General features: G+C 42.9%; 1 protein-coding gene across 1 annotated transcript in view; it reads right to left on the minus strand.

Annotated features, from left to right (window-relative positions):
* Window positions 1-1,029, minus strand: part of atp2b4 (ATPase plasma membrane Ca2+ transporting 4) — a 96,598-nt gene extending 95,569 nt beyond the window's left edge. The window contains exon 1 of the mRNA XM_088920845.1: window positions 1,002-1,029. The gene's annotated coding sequence lies outside the window, so the exon portion shown is untranslated. The remainder of the gene's footprint in view (window positions 1-1,001) is intronic.
* Window positions 1,030-14,412: the final 13,383 nt, after the last annotated feature.

A 14,412-nucleotide genomic window follows, 5' to 3' on the forward strand; every position in this document is an offset into this window, starting at 1 on the left:
TATTATTACTGCTTTAAAATTATTTGCACATTTTATCACTAAGAATCCATGTCCATCGTATCTCTTAGATCTTGGCGTGATCATAAGAACAACCTGTTTCTGCACCAGAAATATTTACAGGTGTGCCACCGCTTGCCACGAGGGTGTGTTCCAATGACGCCCTGTGCTGTACCTCTCAGGTGCGTTTCCTAGCTGTCCCAGCGGGTGGGTCTAATTCACTTAGCACACACTGTTGTAGACAGCCCACTGCCATAGAGTCTGTCTGAAAAGTAAAAAATCCATTCATTATTCCCTATTGCAGAGACATCAGGCAGCTCTTTAAAGGCAGGGCAAAACAGATTTCAGGAAGGCTGACTGCTTCGCGTGAAGCTTTTTACTTTCATCGAGTTTATCTCGGGGATATGATTTCATGAGTACTATACATCACCTGTTTTATAATATGAACATTATACGGAATTAACTGTTCGACCAGACATGCCATGAGTTCTGAATTTAAATAAAGCAATCAGATAATCCACGGGGTTGTTCATACGTGATAATTATAATTGATGGTACAATAAGCACAGCTCTCCCCTAATACCTTCGGTTTGGATGGTTTTACTTGGGGTGTTATACAGGGAGCTTTGTGGATGGTGAGTCAAAGATTCAGGGCTGGAGACAAATTTCCACCAGCTGGAAAAGTATTGTTAGGAATCGGTTCAAACTGCAGAAGAACACTAATGTGGGCAAAAGGAAATAAAGGTTTTGATCTTGGTATATAACGCACACAAATCCCAGTGTCAGAATTTCTTAAACTGAATTTAATTCTTTAAACCGTCGTGCAGCCACTCAGTAGCGGTGAAGTATTTCAGAATTCCTTTCCTGACAGTGTATTGCCATTCCCGGGAAGGGGACAAAACTGCATTTAAAAAACAAATACATGTAAAAGCTGTCAAAGTTTCCCCGTAAAAACCGAAGCATCTCCATTAAATTTGTCGGAGAATAACGAAACCCAAACCTACGGTAACTGCTGCAGGGTCTGTTTCCAAACTGGAGCCACTCCCAGAATAAAGTCCAGAGTCGGGTTTTGAGGTCCGGAGCAAGGAGGCCCTAAAAATTAAGAAAGCAGCGTCTAACTACTGGGTTAGGAAATCAAGACTGGAGGATGGAGTGAAGTTTTAGTCTAACACTGGATTCGGCAGCTCGTAGATACTCATACTCACCCTTGTCTCCCGGCATGCACTGTAGCGAGCCTTGCCATCTTCACTCACGCCAGGTGACAGGGGCAGGGTTGGCGCCTGAATACAGGGTGTACTTCCCCTTGTAAGGGTGAACGAGTTGTCCTATTGGATAGCATGGCGAGGGTCTGTGGTGAAGCCCTGTTTTAGCACAGGCCGGAACACACTGAGGGAAGAAGACTGAACAGAGCCCACAATGGGCTCAGCTAGCAACAGTGGTGGTGATTCCCCCCCACCAAGACGTGCGGCTAAGCACAGAAAAATACGGACAAAATAGGAGAAAAGCGAGGTAGCAGATTAGGAAAAAAAATCGAATTTGACTAAATTTGTGGGATGGTGGATCATGCCACCAACACATGTTGTCTCAGACCAATGGGGATGGTCACCAAGGCTGTGCACAAACTGGTCTTTCAGCAACTCATAAGTACCTCAACAACTCTTCTATATATAAGCAGGAAACATGAATGTGTCCACATAAATGCCCTAACTGGTGGACCGCTGAACCGCCTCTTTGTCAGTGTCAACTCAAACAGACTCCAGGGTTTCTCCAGACTGTGCTTCAGAAACCTCTCTGTAATCCTGAACGAGGCACAAATTCCTGGTGATTCCAGTACGTTCCACAACATACCAAAACACATCCTCTCTCTTTAAGGCAAAAACAACACAGGTTTCATCCCATCTGGATGGAGATACAGTACTCTGCCAGGTGTTGTCACAACACCTGAAGCGTTGAGAACCACTGTGATAATTGTACAACTGCAGGCACGGCTTGAACAAATTCAACCAGCCATGCCAGCAGTGTCACCTCCCCTCTGGAAGCAAGTGTCCAATAAGAATAAGGATTCCTTACACTTATATAGCGTTTTTCTGGAGATCTCAACTACAGTACATCTCCTCAGAAGGACTGCGCCTTTTAACAGTATAATGTCCCCATCACTTTATGGAGGCATTAGGGCCCACACAGACCGCAGGGGAGCACCCCCCTCTTGCCCCACTAACATCTCTGGGTAGAGCAGTGGCATTGTGGCTAAGGATCTGCGCTTGTGGCTGGAAGGTTGCTGGTTCAAATCCTGTGGCTGGCAGAGGAATCCTACTCCCTTGGGCCCCTGAGCAAGGCCCTTAACCCCAGCTGCTCCAGGGGTGCTGTAAAAATGGCTGACTCTGTGCTCTGACCCCAAGCTTCTCTCCCTGTCTGTGTGCTGACCAGGCTCACTGCTGAGCTTCAGTAGGTTGCCAGGTGATATGGCTGCTGGCTGCTTTCTCAATCTAGGATCGAGATACAAATGCCAAGGCCACACACACATTTTGTAAAACGTTTCTGTTAAAAACTATTTTAAACCTCAGATACAGATAGAATAACCGAGTGCTCGTATTGAGGAGGGAAGCCAAAACGAGCTGCAGGGCTTTTAGTACGTTATACCATTTTCTAAAGTGCTTAGTTTCTTTCCGGTTTCATAGCGGTCAGTGACACCTGTTCTAATGTTGGGACAGTTTTCCCAGAGAAGCACTGACCCCCAAACGTGCCTCAGCACCGCGGTAACGCTGGTGTCAGGATCACTGTGCTTTCCACGTTATATCTGGCCTTTCGGCTACACCTGCACCTGTCAGTTTCAGACTAACCTCTGGCCACGTTCCGCTCCCAGCCTCGCGCTCAGTGAAGTTGCTAATGAGAGACACAATGTGAACCAAAGCTCAGTTCATCATTTCCTTCTTTTCTTCTGCCTGAGCCAGCAGAGATTTAAACCTTAAACACCCATCCCCTTCTGCAGTAGGAATCTATTCAAGATATTAATATATCACTCATGAAAGGAATTTCACCATTCTGACAACACAGTTGTTTGGTATCCTTCGGTCTGGGTGCTCTCTCTTAGTTCCATTATATAAAACAACTTTTTTTATTATATTACATATAACCAAAACACAACAAAGTATGACTTTTATACAACAGGCATTATCAATCTTGAATGAAAGCATTCACAGCCACTATGCAAAGCACTGATAGAAATCTACAGACAATATACAGTAATTAGGCAGTCCTTAAATTAGAATCTGTGCTCTGTTGTTTGGATTTCAGTGCTTATATGCTGCTGTTGGTTTTAAAATAAACAAACATTTTGCAATGAATCCTTGGTGATAAAAGCTGTTATAGCACCTGTCTGTTGGGGCAAATATAACTTTCTGTATTTATAAGGGAAAAGATGAAAAATATGTAAACCACTACTACTACAAACACTACTATTAAAACCAACGCTATTACTAATAATAATAATAGATCCTATGATTCATCCTCTGTGCAGTGAACAGTAGCTTCTGCAGCTTGTGTTGCATTTCCAGTCATTGTTTTATCTTGTATTGTTATATTAACCAACGTGGTTTAATTCACAAAGCTCTATGTCACATATTTTTGCACTGTTGTTTTTTCAGTCCATTATGCTGATTGCAGCCTGGAGTTAACGTGCCAGCTAAATCAATAATAAGGGAAAAATAAAAGCTGCACTACATCAAGATATACTCTGCTGTCCTCTGTGTCCTGGTTTTAAGACTGGAGTCTGGGAACACAAGGGCAGAGGACATTTATAACATCGTGTTAGAGCTAAATGTTACAGCAGACTTAGTGCAAAACTAGTGGGAGTATTATAGATATCAGTATTACACAATACCCAAGACTGTCTCTCATAGTTGCACAGACATAGATGTTATTAGTCCTTATTAGCTTGGAGACTGAAACCATTCCCCTAAAGGTATAAACAACAAAGTCACGCTTTTAAAGCTTCGGACATGGATACATATCTCTTCATGTGGCGAAAAGGTTAGATTTATTTTATGTCTGTCATTCTCTGTATGTTGTATAGGCATGTGGAGGAAAACAGTTTGTTTATATCTCAAACAAGTGTTGTTATGGCAACAGCAGGCAGAGGTTGCATCAAGTAAAAGGACGAGCAGACCTGATGGGCAAGAATGCGACCTGCCCTCGAGGTCAGGCTGCTCTCTTCTTAAGGTGGCCGACTGGGAGCTGTGCCTGTCTGTCACAGCGAGGGTGCGAGATGGGGAGAGATAGAGAGAACAAGAGGAGGAAGAGGGGCAGAGTGTTAGCGACAACACTGAATGTTTCAAGATTTATTTAACAATTAGATATTTTTTTTAAAAAGAGAGAAGTTGAGACTCCAAAAAAAATGCACAGGCTCAATGTTAGGGAAATGCACTCTTCTGAAGTAGAAACTGTCCATGCTGAAGAAAATACTATAATAAAAAAATAACATAAAATGTGTATAGGATTCACATTTAAAATGTAATAATTCCACACAGACCTAAGCTACTGAGAAGAAGGTATATTTTTGAAATAGGTAGGACAGCTTCTTTAAGGTAAGCAAGGAAAATCACGTTAAGGGCAGGAGCTCACTAAGAGGCTGGGGAAGTTAGTTTCCTAGCTGGACAGTGTTTATGCAGCTCATCTACTGTAGAAGCCCGTGGGTGTAATGATGTGCTCAGTCACTCTTTTCCATAGGCTGTCTCCGCAGAGGTGCAGAGCAGAGTGTGAGCATGTGCAGTGGGCTCAGCTCGCATGCCTGGACCTGTCACAGCGATGACCCTGGACGCCTGGTGTGTCAGGTGTGCTCATTAACAGCACAGCCTCCCGATTCCCTCATGTGGCCTCCCGGTCTCAGCAGACCCAGGAAAACACACCTCTCTCCCTCTGTCCGTTGCCAGCTCCCAGCTGAGAAAGCAAGCCCTACTATTTCTCGTCAAGACTACTAACAGGAACATTTTGAACTACAAACCAGTGATGGAGGTGGTAGGCTTCCGCTTTTCAAGGTCATTTTTGTAATCAATCAGAGCTTTTTTACCACAATAAAACTTTATCTGGCACGATGCTTCAATGCATAATTATTCCCTGCGAGGACATGTTCAGCTAACAATGGGGGAGTCTGCTTTCCTTTCTTCCAATACATACAGAATAAAGCATATCTGACATCAACATACAGACACAGATTGCCATTTGTATATTATTTTGGAAAAAAACAAGGTGAATACTTTTGTATTTCTAGTTTTACACACTCAGTGTTGTGGGTAGCATCAGCTGAAGTGAAGAATCTGCCTTTGGAACAAGTTCCCTGTTTCTGTTTCGCAATTATATCTCAAAGCACTGCCATTGCACCCGAGCAGCTGTATCACTTCCACAATTTATGCTTTTTTTCCAGTTACATAATGTAACAGAGTAGTCATCTCTCATGTGTTATGGGCGTGTGTGTATGTCAGAGGCTGTAGTCATGGCTACCTTTACATGCAGTGTAAATCACTGGTTGGACTCAGGACTCACATGACACAGGAATATGAGTATGAACTATCATATTGCGAACAACGGTCTTCAGAATATGCTCAATGAGGTTACCATAATAAAGAAAACCCATCCACTCATTTATTGGATTTAAATGTATAATATCAACAACTATGGAAACTCTGAAATCCTTGAAAGAAGACAATAAGAAATTAATAATTTTCTGTGAATTCAATTACCCCTAATGTAAAGTGATATGAAAAATTCATCATGCTATTAGGTTTCTTTTAATCTAAGAAATTTCTTTCTAATATTTTTAAGGAGCACTTTGGACTCAGTATTGGCTTGGCATAGGCTGGGTAGCATTTACTTTTGAGATATCATCTGCCAGTCTTCTGGCTTGTAGCCGCATGTCCAAATGCAGATCAATAAATTAGAAGCACAGACTGCACCCTTCTGCCTCAGAAAGGAAGGAAATTTCCACTGCGCGGTTCAAAAGCAATAATGATAACTTGGTGTTGAACTGTAGTAAGAACTTAATCTGAATGAAGACCGCTCCTAAAGCAATGAGGGTGGACAACTTGGACTCAAGGAGAACTCAGTGAAGCTCTTTGTTATGCTTTTCCAATATCCATTATATTTCTATTTTATCCAGAAATCAAACAAAGAAAAACAGCTTTAGAGGAAAAGTCATAGTGCTCTATCAATAGAGCTCATCCACACAGCCAGAAAACGTAAAATAAAAGCAGAATGTCTTGCTGAAAAAAGAAAACCGGGGGGGGGGGGGGGGGGGGGGGGGGTTGGGGTGGATTTTGAAGTGAAAAGCTAACATCGTTAATCAAGAAGCATAGCCTTTGAATTCCAATTTCAGAGGGATGGGAACAGCTTTTACAACATTAAAGTTGTTTGCTTTTCCATAAACATCACTTACCGTGCTGTGGACTGCTTAAAGAGGAGCGCCGACTGGTCGTACCCCTGAGAAGGGTCAACGTCAGCCAAAGAACACAAAAACCGAAGAGTCTGTTGATCTGGCCCATATGTTTTCACTTGTTTTCCCTACTGTAGTGGTCTTTGCGTGTGAGAGCAGGAGGGAATGCCAGTCCAGCAGAAGGAGAGAAGTGTGAGGGGCTTCTCCCTGATTTACTGAACGTTAAGGAAACATGAGGCCGCACTGCACATAAATTGTAAAACAGCCCCACCACATATCACATTAGCATCTCTCTGAGGTAGGGTCCAACAGCAACTGTGTGGTTCAAGGCATTCATTAAGGGAAAAACAGAAAGGAACATTCTTGTGGAAATCCTTTTAGCCTCTTAAAAGTTTCTCAGGCAACGTGATGAACGAACCTGAAATTTCTAGATTGAACTGCTGCTCAAAAAGCCATCGTTGATTTCCACTGCACATTCTCAAAGATGACATGGTGGAAATTTTCATGCCTGCCATGACAACTTTGCCTAGAGACCTGCAGACATGTGACGGAAACGAGAGCAGAACATCACAGCTGCCCTTATAGAAAGGGTTTTGTTACCCTACACAGCAGAATATTGAAAAAGCTTTTCCTTGATCTCTCCTTTCTCCCCCAGTACCAACAAGCCTGCACTGGAAAAGCCTTATTCCTCTGCTGGCACTGCTCAGTAAACAACTGAAGCTTCACAACAGTGTTAAAGTACAACAGTGTTAACACAGTAAAACCAAAAAACAATTAGCAGTTAGTTTTTTATAATGAGTTTGGAGCTGGTATTATTGGTGTTTACTACATCATATCTGACCTACATCATTTCTTAACAGAACATCTCCAGAGATTTAAGGATTTGCTTGGGTTATTCAAGTGTTTTCACTGTTTCCTTCAGTGACAATGAAGTAGGAATTTGTGGCCATGAAGTGTGTTGAAGTGTTACGGTTGAAGCTCTGTCAGTGTCGGTGTGTGTGAGAGAGAGTAAGAATGCCTGCTTGGGCGTTTGAGAGATCCAGTTTCTGACCAGAGGTAGAGGATTCAATCCTGGGGCTGTGGGTCGAGATCAGTCCCAAACACCAGGTATTGTTCTTCATCAGGTTATTTGCTCAAGTTACAGAAATGTTTTCAACTCAGCAGGTCAAAATAGTAAAGTGGAATATGGGGATAGTGCTGTTGTGTTGCATTATGGTCTTTTGCTTGTTCAGAAATGGAGGTACTTAACCTTCCAGAGAGCTACGCAATTGAAATGCTATCCATCCCAAGGCTATGATTTCTTCCACTGTGGGGAATGATCTTTTCCGAGCTGTTAATACACAGCCCTTCGCCAGCCCCTCCCTGGAGAGAGAAAGATCTCGTTCTCCCGAGAGAACTCTTGACATACAGTAACTCCCACTGCACTGAGACATCATTTCTGTTCCTCTTCGCTTTGTCTGTGTAAAGTCATTCTCTGAAAGACAGTGGCCGAACCCAAGTTACCATGCGGTTCAAGGTTTGGGGATCCCTGAGGTTTTGATGGAAGAAAGAAACAAGGGGCAAGAACGAGCAAAGCAGAGTTTGTCACAGCTGCTGTCACTGCATGCTGCCTCGTTGCTTTGCTGCCTGGCTGCCTCGCTGCCTCTCATGTAACATCAATAATGAGGGCTGATGGAGGCCTCTCCCCTCCAGCCTCCAGTGCTGTGCACCATCGCAATGCGTGCAGCAAGCCTACAGCTGGGATACAGTTTGGGCTTCCAACAAGAGCAGCGTGATCTTCCAGATGTGAGAAAGAGAGAACAAATATTTTGACAGGTTCAGCAGATTTAATCTATCTGCTTTATGCTTTATTACATTTTTTTAATAATGTACCCTTTCCTTAGTGCAACTGAACGTGCAGCACAATAACACACCTGCTTTCAGGTACAGAACCACGGTGACACGTCCACTGTATTACAAACACGCAAAGCCTTTTCTTAAGTTTGATAGCCTGTTGAGGGCATCTCTGTGTTTGGCAGAGCAATACAGCAGCAGCTAGCTTAAACCCATTCAGTGCAGTATCTGCCAACACAGAAATTATTTTGCATGTTCTTGGCAACATTGTAAAAACCACTTTATCCTGCAAACTATCAAAATATATCACAGCTTTGGTGAGTTTTAAGTTCCACCTCAACTTTAAGTCAAGTCACTCATATGGAAATTTAAAAACTGAAACTATGATAACACATGTAAATTTATGCAGATTTAGATTATGCATCTACAGTATGAGTTCACAGAAGTCAGTGATTATGCCACCTGACTTGCAGCAGTAACTTCATTGCAAAGGTTTTCTGGGTTCTGCATGTTCCCCAGGCCAGGCTTAACAACTGATGTTTATTTTCACATGACAACAGATTTAGACAAATCACATACTGTACCAGCAGCCATGTCATCCTGCAACTCACACCTGACAACCCACTGAAGCTAAGCAGTTGTGGAAAAAACTAAGGTTGCTGCTGGAAGAGGTGTCAGTGGGACCAGTAGGGGGCGCTCACCCTGCAGTCTGTGACGGGGAGACTGTACTGTAAAAAGGCACCATCCTTCTGATGAGACGTAAAACGAGGTCCTGACTCTCTGTGGTCCCAGGGTGTATCTTGAAAAGAGTAGGGGTGTAACCCTTGTGTCCTGGTCAAATATCCCCCTGGCCTTGACCAGTCATGGCCTCCTAGTAATCCCCATCCCCATTGGCTTCCTCACTCTGTTCTCCTCCCCACTGATACCTGGTGTGGGGTGAGTGTTCTGGCGCACTATGGCTGCCGTCGCATCATCCAGGTGGGGCTGCACACTGGTGGTGGTGGAGGGGAGTCCCCATTACCTGTCTGTGTGTCCCATGGAGAGCAAGCTGGGGTATGCGAAAAGACAAATTCCTAATGCAAGAAATTGTAAATGGCTAATAAAGTGATCTTATCTCTTATCTTATAAAGTGCTTTGAGTGGAGTGCCCAGAAAAGTGCGATGCAATTGTAAGCAATTATTATTATTATTAACAGGTATGTTTAACAGGAATCGGTCTGAAGTTCAGGGTTTTGGAGGCCAACCACTGGAGCCCAGTAATAAACATGCTTCCAGATCCACAGCAAGCATGAATACTGCATGTGCTTGTTAGAAATCTAAAATGACCGAGAGGGAACAAATAAAGGTTAACTCCATGCTGAAAAACCAAAGAGGAAACACAATGATTCAGTCATCCAGCCTTCTTCAGATGTTTTATTCAGGCATTTGACACCGGAAGAAGACTCAGGAGCTAAAGCCTTGTGTTTCCTCTTTAGTTTTTTTCAGCGTGGAATTAACCTTTACTTGTTTCTTTGCAACCAATGCATGTTGACGCAGTTCCCCAGTCAAATAATTTTGGGTTAAAATATACCTACAGTACATATTGCAACATCTCCTATAAAAAATGTGCTGTGGAATGCAATTGTCCACTCAGGTATTTTCCATTGCATCTTCTTTACCTAACCGGTAATCCTCCTTGTAGGATTTGGTAGCAGCACTGCACAGCATTTTACTTAGTGTGTTACTGTACCAAATAATGCGTCTGTTCACAGCTTTGACGTCCTTAACTCCAAGAATCTAAGCCCCTCGGAGAAGAAAGCGCTTTGCCATTGCTTTTGCCTTTGGGAATGTTGTGTGACTACAGAGTCTCAGATGAGGGCGGAATGCAAAGAGCAGCCCACTGCTTTCATGATGTGGAGCCTTCAGAGGGCACTAGTGTGCTTGTGTGGGGGTGTGTGCATGTGGCTCTGATGCCTGGTGATCTCCAGAGAAACTCTGGCTCAGCGTGGGAGTGTGCACACACTGCTGCTGTGTGTCTGAGTACATGAGCCCATCAGAGCAGTTTGAGGCATTAACTGCCCTAACAACAGGCAGAGGAGACAAGCTATCCTTGGGGCCATGTGTGTTTTGTGTGTTTGTGCTTCCCCAGTGTGGTTTCTTCTACCACGCAAAAACTGTGTTCGGAGCTGCTGTTCTGCTTGTAATTTATTATTTACAGAGAGGGGGGAAAAAACAACGCCAACACACCGCCTTCAAACCATGTTTCTCATAATTTGTCTTCGTTTTCAAGTAGCAGTGAGCTCAGTGTTTCATGTGCAGGCTGCCGGAAATCAGAATATTAATATTGGAGGAATAAAGAGAGGACTAGAGAGAGGCAAACAGAACAAGTGGGAACACCACAGAAACGCTTCATTTACTTCAGAGCAACAGCCCCCAACACACTCGAGCAGTGGGAGTGTCTGTGGCATTGACTGGACTGGAAATTACCATAGCATGTTACAGGGGTCACAGGCACGTCTTTACACAAAGGCTTGCGGGGGTCTGGAACAAGCAACCCAGCCAGGTTGTTGAAACTGAAGTAGCTGAAGTAGGCTGGTGTTGTACTCTAGGAAGAGAGCCACTGCTGTCTGCTGAAGGAGGTCCTAGAATAAACGGACAAGCTATCCTTAAACTTAAAATCTCCCATAACTAAACAAGGCCAAATAATAAATACACCTGTAAAAAACTTTTTTTGGTTGATGTGTTGCTATATCAACATCTTAACCCATATATTTATTTTTATATTGCTGTACATTAGGCTCTTTCACTCTGTTAATTGTTTCCAGTTCATTGATTGTTATGAATGTAAATTGCCTTGGATTAAGTTGTCTGCTAAATTATTAACAGCACTGTAATACAATAATAAGTAAAATCTATATTTATCAAAGAATAATTTATAAGGCGACTTACGGAAAATTCAACCACAATAAGACAAAACAGTATGCTACAAATGCAGTGTGGAGTAATAGCTAAATTGTGTGGCAGAACAAGAACTTACACGGGAAATAATCTGATACATCTAAAAAAATTAAAACAAAAAAAATTAAAAAGGTGGAGTTGTGGCTCTGTGGCGAAGGATCTGTGCCTGTGGCAGGAAGTTTGCTGGTTCAAATCCCGCAGACAGCAGAGGAATCCTACTCTGTTGGGCTCCTGAGCAAGGCCCTTAACCCCAACTGCTCCAGGGGCGCTGTATAAATGGCTGACCCTGTGCTCTGACCCCAAGCTTCTCTGCCTGTCTCTGTGTCTGTGTCTCATGGAGAGCAAGCTGGGGTATGTGAAAAGACAAATTCCTAATGCACGAAATTGTATATGGCTAATAAAGTGATCTTATCTTATCTAAATTGGGTCTAAGAGAAGCATTGCACAGTATATACTATACTGGGGGAAATGGCAGCCGTGCAGAGCTACTGGAGTCCATAGCTGTGAAGCAGGAGCAGATTGTAGGAGCTGGTGTTAAACCTCACAATTACAATGGTCCAGGCGTTTCTGAAATATAAATAGCATGATAGCGTGGCAAAACTTGTAATAGCTTGGGCATTGTGTTTTTGAGCAAACAACCTGATGCACACACCTTATTTATATCCCTCACCTGTTTTAGGAACAGAGTGTTAGTTCAAAAATCCCAGAACAGAAATCTACAGGCCCCTACCAACCAACTCCCTCTTTTTACAGTGAGCTGCAATACCCGAAGGACTAGAGAGAGGCAAACAGAACAAGTGGGAATACCACAGAAACGCTTCATTTACTTCAGAGCAACAGCCCCCAACACACTCGAGCAGTGGGAGTGTCTGTGGCATTGACTGGACTGGAAATTACCATAGCATGTTACAAGGGTCACAGGCACGTCTTTACACAAAGGCTTGCGGGGGTCTGGAACAAGCAACCCAGCCAGGTTGTTGAAACTGAAGTAGCTGAAGTAGGCTGGTGTTGTACTCTAGGAAGAGAGCCACTGCTGTCTGATGAAGGAGGTCCTAGAATAAACGGACAAGCTATCCTTAAACTTAAAATCTCCCATAACTAAACAAGGCCAAATAATAAATACACCTGTAAAAAACTTTTTTTGGTTGATGTGTTGCTATATCAACATCTTAACCCATATATTTATTTTTATATTGCTGTACATTAGGCTCTTTCACTCTGTTAATTGTTTCCAGTTCATTGATTGTTATGAATGTAAATTGCCTTGGATTAAGTTTTCTGCTAAATTATTAACAGCACTGTAATACAATAATAAGTAAAATCTATATTTATCAAAGAATAATTTATAAGGCGACTTACGGAAATTTCAACCACAATAAGACAAAACAGTATGCTACAAATGCAGTGTGGAGTAATAGCTAAATTGTGTGGCAGAACAAGAACTTACACGGGAAATAATCTGATACATCTAAAAAAAATTAAAACAAAAAAAATTAAAAAGGTGGAGTGGTGGCTCTGTGGCGAAGGATCTGTGCCTGTGGCAGGAAGTTTGCTGGTTCAAATCCCGCAGACAGCAGAGGAACCTTACTCCGTTGGGCCCCTGAGCAAGGCCCTTAACCCCAACTGCTCCAGGGGTGCTGTATAAATGGCTGACCCTGCGCTCTGACCCCAAGCTTCTCTGCCTGTCTCTGTGTCTGTGTCTCATGGAGAGCAAGCTGGGGTATGTGAAAAGACAAATTCCTAATGCACGAAATTGTATATGGCTAATAAAGTGATCTTATCTTATCTAAATTGGGTCTAAGAGAAGCATTGCACAGTATATACTATTCTGGGGGAAATGGCAGCCGTGCAGAGCTACTTGAGTCCATAGCTGTGAAGCAGGAGCAGATTGTAGGAGCTGGTGTTAAACCTCACAATTACAATGGTCCAGGCGTTTCTGAAATATAAATAGCATGATAGCGTGGCAAAACTTGTAATAGCTTGGGCATTGTGTTTTTGAGCAAACAACCTGATGCACACACCTTATTTATATCCCTCACCTGTTTTAGGAACAGAGTGTTAGTTCAAAAATCCCAGAACAGAAATCTACAGGCCCCTACCAACCAACTCCCTCTTTTTACAGTGAGCTGCAATACCCGAAGAGCAGAGCCCCTGGCAGGCTTATCAGTGTAATTTACAGCAGGTGTGACTCTGCTCGATCAATGGATTTTTCCCCCGCAGGCACTCGGGGACTGCCGGGCACTTTGTTTGAAGTGTGATGGAGCGCACTGAAAGTCGTTAAAAGCACAAGGTGCAAAAGGAGAAAGATGAAGACAGAGGCCTAATGGCCTGATTGTAACATAAGGAAGAGATATGTGGGAGAACGCAGAGTATATTAATTAATTGTGCTTTTGGCACCCTCTCTCTGTAGCACTCCCATTGCTAATGCACTTAAGCAGACTGCACAAAATACTTCTGATTGCTCACCCCAGGATAAAAGGCACTCTGTGTGCATCTAGACACAATCATGCCAGGCAAGGAGGGCAGCTTTTAATCACAACACCTTGCAAGCTTTAAGAGGAAAAGAGTAATAGAAAGAAGCCACTTCATGCCAAAATGTTTAAGAATTAAATTTGTTCTTCCTTGGCATTCTTAATGCACACTGCGACTCATGAGAGTTTTTTTTCAATTGGGAATCATTCTTCCTATATCCTCCCGTCTCAGAATTATGAGTTATCAGCCTGGATCGCTGGTCACTGGTAAGGATCATGCAAGCTCTCCACAGGAACGCACTCACGCTTACAGCTGGAAAGTATCCATTGATCCGTTTTCTAGTAGCTTTATCCAATTCAGGGTGACGGGACAGCCGAAGCCTATCCCGGCAAGCAACGGGAGCATGGCAGGGTACACCCTGCACAGGATGCCAGTCCATCACAGGGCACACACAGACACACACACACTCAGATCAGAGCCAATTTCATTTAAATTTAAATTCAATTTCAAATCTGAGACCATGACCAACATTAGTTATGCCTGTCAAATACACCAGATAAAAAGGCGTTTCATATTTCAAGTCTGAATTAATTTTAAAACGTATATTTTCAATGGCTCCATGTAAGGTTTTACAGGTTCATAACAAAAAAATACTGTTAACAGTTATTTAGTCTTCTTGCTCTCCTTGTGACTTTTTACTCTTTTTAAAAAAAAAGGTTTTTAGCATGCATTTTTCATTTAAATCACCTG

The sequence above is a fragment of the Atractosteus spatula genome, chromosome 7 (assembly GCF_055471065.1).
Source record: "Atractosteus spatula isolate fAtrSpa1 chromosome 7, fAtrSpa1.hap1, whole genome shotgun sequence".
NCBI classification, from domain to species: Eukaryota; Metazoa; Chordata; class Actinopteri; order Semionotiformes; family Lepisosteidae; genus Atractosteus; species Atractosteus spatula.